The sequence below is a fragment of the Bos javanicus genome, chromosome 3 (assembly GCF_032452875.1).
Source record: "Bos javanicus breed banteng chromosome 3, ARS-OSU_banteng_1.0, whole genome shotgun sequence".
Lineage (NCBI taxonomy): Eukaryota > Metazoa > Chordata > Mammalia > Artiodactyla > Bovidae > Bos > Bos javanicus.
The window spans coordinates 22268745-22275472 of record NC_083870.1 but is presented as its reverse complement, the minus strand read 5'-3'; the positions used below and the strand labels follow the sequence as shown (position 1 = coordinate 22275472).

The following is a 6728-nucleotide window of genomic DNA, read 5'->3' as shown; positions in this document are numbered from 1 at the left end:
AGCCATCAGGGGAGCCTTTAGCTAGTTTTAAATGTAAAAAGTCATAATTTAGTTCTTATTGCACCCCCGCAAAGGAACAAGTGATGTGTGTTCACATAATTTGCATGTTGTAGAGGAAGAGTCAGAGGACTAGAGTACAAGCGACCTTCCTGCAAAACCACAGATCTGGTAGCTCCAGTTAGGAGCTGAGCTCCCATTCAGGTCCTGGCTGTAGAAGGGTGACCATCCCAGCCCTGGTAAAGGAGACCTTATCAGGTTTATAACTCCACCAGAGGCTAAAAAAAGAATGTCACATAATCATCCTGTCCTTCTTCTTGATCTCAATTGGCTCTCCTGATTTCATGCCATCTGCAAATTTGCACATCCTTTGTGCTTCTTTTTGCTCACATTTTATGCCTTCTTTTGCCATCTCATTTACTCGGCATGTTTCAATCTCTGGGCTTCCATTTTTCTTCTTCCTTTCTCATGCAGTGTTTTTTTTTTTTTCCTCCCTCCTCTCTTTCTCTTCCCTCCTTTACACCCCCACCTTCCTCCTCCCTCCACACCAATCAAATTCCTGCTTGCTTCTTGCCATATTCATTATTCTACTTCATTCCCCCTTCATTCCTCGAAAACAGCTCACAGAGACTCACCCTTCCCCTCCTCCAGCTCGCAATGCCCACCCTCCATAAATTCCAGCAGCCTGGCAATCAGTAACTTTCGCATCACACTTCACAGCTCTCAGAGTTTACACTACTTGTTACTATTCTCCTTGCTACCGCTCTCTAGGGTTTCTGCAAAAAAAAAAAAAAAAAAAAATCCACTTAAAAATATCTTAGGTACAAGTTGAACCCACAGTTAAGTTTACTCGCACATTTACACATTTCCTGGTTTTATTTTAACTAGTGGTTCAGGTTTAGGCTCCATTATGCAGTGAAGAAAGACTAGCTCCATAGGGAACACTTTTTTTTTTTTTTTTCTACTATGAAGAAGAAAACCATCTAAACATTTCAACAGAAACCCCAGCCCTGGGTCCACCCACTCTTATCTCCCCACTCTCCCAAGCTGCAGCTGACCGGCCGCGGCTTTTTCCTTTGTGGAGTCATTGATTTCACTGTTTCTGGAGCTCAGACTGCCTCCCAGTGTGTGTCTGTGTGCACACGTGTGTGGCCACTGCTGTTTTTGCAGGGGGCTCACCTCTCTTCTGCCATTTTACCAGGACACAGGAGGCGGCTCTCCGTCTCCCTCTCTTTCTCTCCCTGCCCCCAACTCAGCCTAGGCTTTTTCCTGTCTCTTAACTCCACCAGTGCAGCAGCAACTAGCTGAGCTGCTTGCGTGAGAGAGAGAGAGAGAGAGAGAGAGAGAGAGAGAGAGAGAGAGAGTGTGTGTGTGTGTGTGTGTGTGTGTCTGCCTGCGCAGCTAGGCCAAGCCTGCGAGCCTGCCTGTCACTGGAGAGTTTTAGTTTGCATTCAGAAGAAAGGAGGAGGGGAGGCAAGGAGGGGGGAGGAAAAGGTGGAGGGGGGAGGAGTGGGGGGGTACTGAGAAGGGAGGGAGAATGTCTTGTTTGTGGCTTGTCAGCAATTGCTTGAGACAAGCTTCCATGTGTGAAAGCTACTTGGCATGAATGCCTGGGCCGTACCAAGTGTCACCGCAGCAAGAGGGGGAGTCAGAAGAAAAACAGATCAGACCAGAGCAGACAATAGGCCCCTAAAGTGTTCCCCCTAAGTTGCTTTGATGTTGTCCTAGTGTCTTGATACCAGGAGGCCAGGGATTGCAGGAAAAGGGTCTTTTTTGTCTTCATTCACTTTCCCCCCTCAGTTTCTGAAATGATTCTCCAGAATTTCTCCTCATAAAAAAGGTAAGAGCCCTAACAATTCCTTCTTCTGTGGCAGGCTGGTTCGCCCGTGCCTGGAAGTGGGGGTCTCATTCCTGCGCTGCTTAGGAGGAGCGCTGGGAGCCTGCGATTGGAGCTCTAGCCTTGCCTCTGGAAGTCTTTGCAGGCGCTCCGGGCTGGGGATGGCCCCCTCTTTCTAGGGAACCCCAGTAACACGATCTGCGCCTCTGGGTTGATGGGGGAGAAGGGGTGGATGGAGAGGAATGGGAGGAGGGTGTGAGATTGGAGGGCGTGAGGGGTAAAAAAAAGAGAGAGCAGCCTGAAAGAGAGGCAGAGAAGGGCAGAGCCCTCGTTCAGAGCAGCCCCAACCAGGAGCCCAAGGAGGGCCTCCTTGCAAGCTTGCGCTGAGCATTCTCAGGCTGAGCAGGGGCCGGCGGGGGCTCCGCCGAGTGCCTGCAGAGATTACACGGAGCTTTGTGTGTGTGCGAGTGTGCCTGTGTGCGTGTGCGTGTGTGTGGACTTCCCACACCCTGCCCTGGCGTGCCTCGTCGTGAAGGGGAGGTACCCCCATCCTTACCACCCGAGCCCAGACTCTCCGGGAGGAAGAGCGGCATGGCAGGCAAGGAGGGAGGCTGAGAGAACTCTGTCGCAAGACGATCCAGAAACTTTTCCCGTCTCAGGGATCTCTCTGGTGGTAGAGACCGTGAAGGAGTTGTGGGCGGCCCCGTGCCTCAGTTTCCCCAGCTGTAAAATCCAGAGAGCCGCCTTGGGATGCTGCCCGCCTCTCTGGGATCCGGTAAAAACGGAACAGATACCCTTCTGTCTCAAACGCGTTGAGAAATCTTCGAGCTAGCAATGCTGTGGCATCACAAAGTAGAAGTGTTATCATTGTTCTTGATCGTCATCATCATGATAATAAAACCATCATTAAGACACCCTGAGACAAATAGACCGGGGAACACAGATCAAGTGTCTGAGCATTTCTAAGGAAACAAAAAGCCTTTTTCCACCTGTTGGCTTCTGTCCTTTTCTCTTGTGTCTTTTCCTTAGATTTATTGGCCGATTTGTACAGAGAATGGGGTAGGAGGGGTTGGGTTTCCCCCTTCTCTCCTCCCTGGTACATATTTTTTTTAAAAAAAGAAGGTCAATGCAAGATGCTCGAGAGAGAAAATTTGTCTCCCGTTATAGGAGTTTTTTCAAGACCTTGTGTTTTCTGGCTCTAGCAGGGCATGCAGACACATCTGTAAACTCTGCCTTGGAGGTTAAAGATTTTTATTGTGGCTTCTAGAGATTAAATGAGATTTATTTACAAATGCTGTTTATCAGAAAGTAAATATCTTACTGTGTGTTTGTGAGGATAAGAATGTGAAGGTTGTTTACTCACTGGTGGTTTTGTGGATAAAACCTTTGCTTTTTAAAGTGACATCTTGAGAGATGGGACTAGAGGACTAAAATCAGTGCCTAATATTAATTTAAAAATTTCTAAGAAAAAATATGTCTGCTTATTTTCTCAAATTGTGGGTGTCCTTTCTTCTGTTTTTATACAGTGATTGTTTCAAGGCTCTCAATTGTTGCTCTCTCTGAATTCTCTGGGGGGATTTCTCTTTCTTACCTAATTCTAGGTTTTCTGTGACTCTCCTACTTGTCCATAAAAAAAAATCTGTAAAAGTCTGAGAAGCTGTGCTTGCTTCCATTCTAACTGCAAATGTCTATCAGACCGACTCTCTGTGATAGCTAGAGATTGAAGCAAAGCACCAGCTCTGGTTGAGAATATTTATGTTCTTCCCATTGAGGCCTAGAGAACCTGACTTCTGGGTGTGGAAAAGGATGAAGAGAAGGTATTAACTGGCTTGGATCTGGCAAGAAGTCACCACCCCCCCCAAATAACATTTCATTGAACCAGAACGGAACTTCGTATTTTAGAAATTGTTTTCAACTTTGTAAGCAGAAGGTCTTACCATAGTTTGTCTCTGGCAAGATTTCAGGGTCCAGAAATCTTCCTAAAAGGTTAGAATTTCAGAACTGCAAGGGAAAAAAAAGATTATTCCTCAGGTTTTAAATGAGGACACAAAAGCCCAGAGATCATCAATGATCTGAAGGGGCTCAATGCAAGTGTAGTTGCATCTGGATCATACCCTGGGGTTCAGAGTGCCCTGCAGGTCAGTTGTTATGCCAGCCATCCTTCCCTGGCCTCTACATTTGATTTTGTCTGCCCCAGCATTGAGCTAGCCCAAGATGGGCACCTTTTGAAGTTTTGCCTGCTGTACTGAGTTGTAGCAGCACACTCAGCCCTGCTCATGGCACAGACGTGGCAAATACACATCACAACATGAATTTGCATGAATTCATACATGTATTCATTTGTTTATTCAACTAATATTCAGGGGCACTTGATATGAGCTGAGCATCTTGCTGAGAACTGAGGATGTGGGAAAGAACAAGGCAGATGCACCTACACTTCTCTCAAAAAACTTGCAGTCTTATTGGTGTAATCAACATGAACCACACAAAGTAGTAATTATAATATTGATAATATACATTGAACGGCTTGCAGATGCTATAATGCAGGGCATAAAGTTGTATAAGTCATTGACCTGAAGTTTGTAATTAGACATAAACTGTCTTTTTGGCTTTGTGGCTAGGTTATTACCCCTGGCCAACTTCCATTCCCTGGTAGCATTTCCACTCACATAGAGTCCAGTATTTGTAAAGACAGCAGAAAATCCCCTCTTTCTCTTTCCCTCCACCCTCCTCCACCAATACAAAAGAGTCACAAATATGTCTGCTAACCCTTTACACATGTACTATTAAATAATTTCATACTCATTGTGAGCCAGCCTATTTAACCGTCATTATCTGGGTGATTCACATTAGCTATAGCTTCTGTGCACAGTTAAACCAAATAGGCATTGGAGGGGACATGTGTTTAGGGAGACTCTTGCTTGTCTCATTGCACTTGTTCTATAGTTCTTCCAGTTGCTACTAAACACTTAGCTGCAGGACACGCCACCATTATCACTGTCATCTTAGAATTCCAAAGACATTTGTGTACAAAATGGCTTTTCCCATTCCTACCAACAAGCACACATATCTAAAAAGGGGGGAAAAAAATTAAAGCCTCTTCAACGGTTCCACTTTTGGTTGGTTTGTTAAAATCTCACTGGTTTTATGAAGTCAAAGGTAGGAGAATTCTCCCCCACCCCCACGTTTATGGTCTTGTTTGGAGAGAATATTTTGTTGAAATGCCAGTCATTTCCTTGGAGGCAGATTTGTGTTAACGCTTATACCACCATTTTCTACATTGTGTCTTTTTCTGGTACTCACAGGTGTTAAGTCTTCAATGTTGTCAATCCATCCTTTTTTAGATTAATTTAGTAGTTTAAAAGGAAGACAGATATGCCCACCCACACATAAATCATAGGTTTGGTGCCCATCCTCTGGGAACCCACACAGGTTGTGTGGTCAAGTCATGTGAATAAGAGGCATTTCTATGTAGCCGTTGTTGCTAGGCAGTGAGGTAGTCGACACACGTTGTAGCAACTACCCTTTCCGGAGCTTGGGTAGTCGTCTGCATTTGGCACCTGTGGCCATTGCCTTCTGTGAGCTGTATGACTTCATTTGCAAGTCTTTGATCACTTCTGAGACACTCCCCCCCCAACTCCGTGTTACTCACTGGGGAGCTGCCTCTGGGGGAGGCAGTCTGAGTTGCCTTGGAAGAGTAATCCAAAGAGAGGAGTAATCTGAGTGGGGAGTTAAACAGTGAATAAAACAAGAATCTGGTTGGGGAAAACATTTAACAGAGCTAGGGAGCCAGACAACAGTGATCCTGACCTCTAGAGAAATAAGAACGAAGATTGTGATGATATTTTAAAAAGGTACAATGGGATACTTGCATAAATAAAAGTGCTACAGCCTCTAGTCCTGCTGAAAGAAAAGAAAGTGAAATCACTCAATCGTGTCCAACTCTTGGCGACCCCATGGACAGTAGCCTGCACCAGGCTCCTCCATCCATGGGATTTTCTAGGCAAGAGTACTGGAGTGGGTTGCCGTTTCCTTCTCCAGGGAATCTTCTCGACCCAGGGATCGAACCCAGGTCTCCCTCATTGTAGACAGAGGCTTTACCATCTGAGCCACCAGGGAACTCCTGCCACAGGCAAAACCAATACAACATGCAAGACATTCCTCAAATGCCTTGGATACAAATACTGCTTTTGCATGTAGTTTTATTGAAGGGAATTTTGTGTCCTCCCAACCCCCAAGAGACATACATATAAGATGTAAAATGGAAATTTTCTACATTTCTTTTGAGTCTTGACATTTTGATGCAGTTTAAAATGATATCTGCTTAGTCCTCTCTTGTAATTTTTTTTCTATTTTTGATCGCACCGTGTGGCATTTGGTATCTTAGTTCCCCACCAGGGGTCAAACCTGTGCCCGCTGCAGTGGAAGCACGGTATCTTAATAGACCACCAGGGAAGTCCCAGACTTCTCTTGTATTAATAATTTGTTTAGTTAAGTACCGTTGTTGTCCTTCTGTTTATTTGAGTAAGGTTATGTAACTCACCTAGAGACGCACAAGAAAATAAGGGGCAAGATGGCCATCTGATTAAATCTCCCCATTAGACCAAATCTCTTCAAGAGTCGAGAAGCAAAGAAGTGAGGCAATCGCCATGCTATTCAGGTCAAAGGTACTGTGTTGACAGGGCATTAAGATAGCTGCCTTAGTTTTTTAAATATATTTATTTAATTTTTGGCTGTGTCGAGTCTTGGTTGTATCGTGAGGGCTCTCTTGTTGAGGCGCAAGGGCTCAGTTTCCCCATGGGAAGTGGGATCTTAGTTCCCCAACCAGGGATTGAATCCACGTCCCCTGCATTGAAAGACAGATTTTTAACCACTGGACCAGCGGGGAAGTTCC

The 6728-nt window shown here is 45.3% G+C and overlaps 1 long non-coding RNA gene across 1 annotated transcript; it reads right to left on the bottom strand.

Annotated features, from left to right (window-relative positions):
• Nucleotides 1–434: 434 nt before the first annotated feature.
• LOC133242718 (uncharacterized) lies at nucleotides 435–6367 on the bottom strand. Its single transcript, XR_009734879.1, has 2 exons — nucleotides 2391–6367; nucleotides 435–773 (listed from the first exon to the last, which is right to left on the bottom strand). It is a non-coding gene; the product is annotated as an uncharacterized LOC133242718 (long non-coding RNA).
• Nucleotides 6368–6728: the final 361 nt, after the last annotated feature.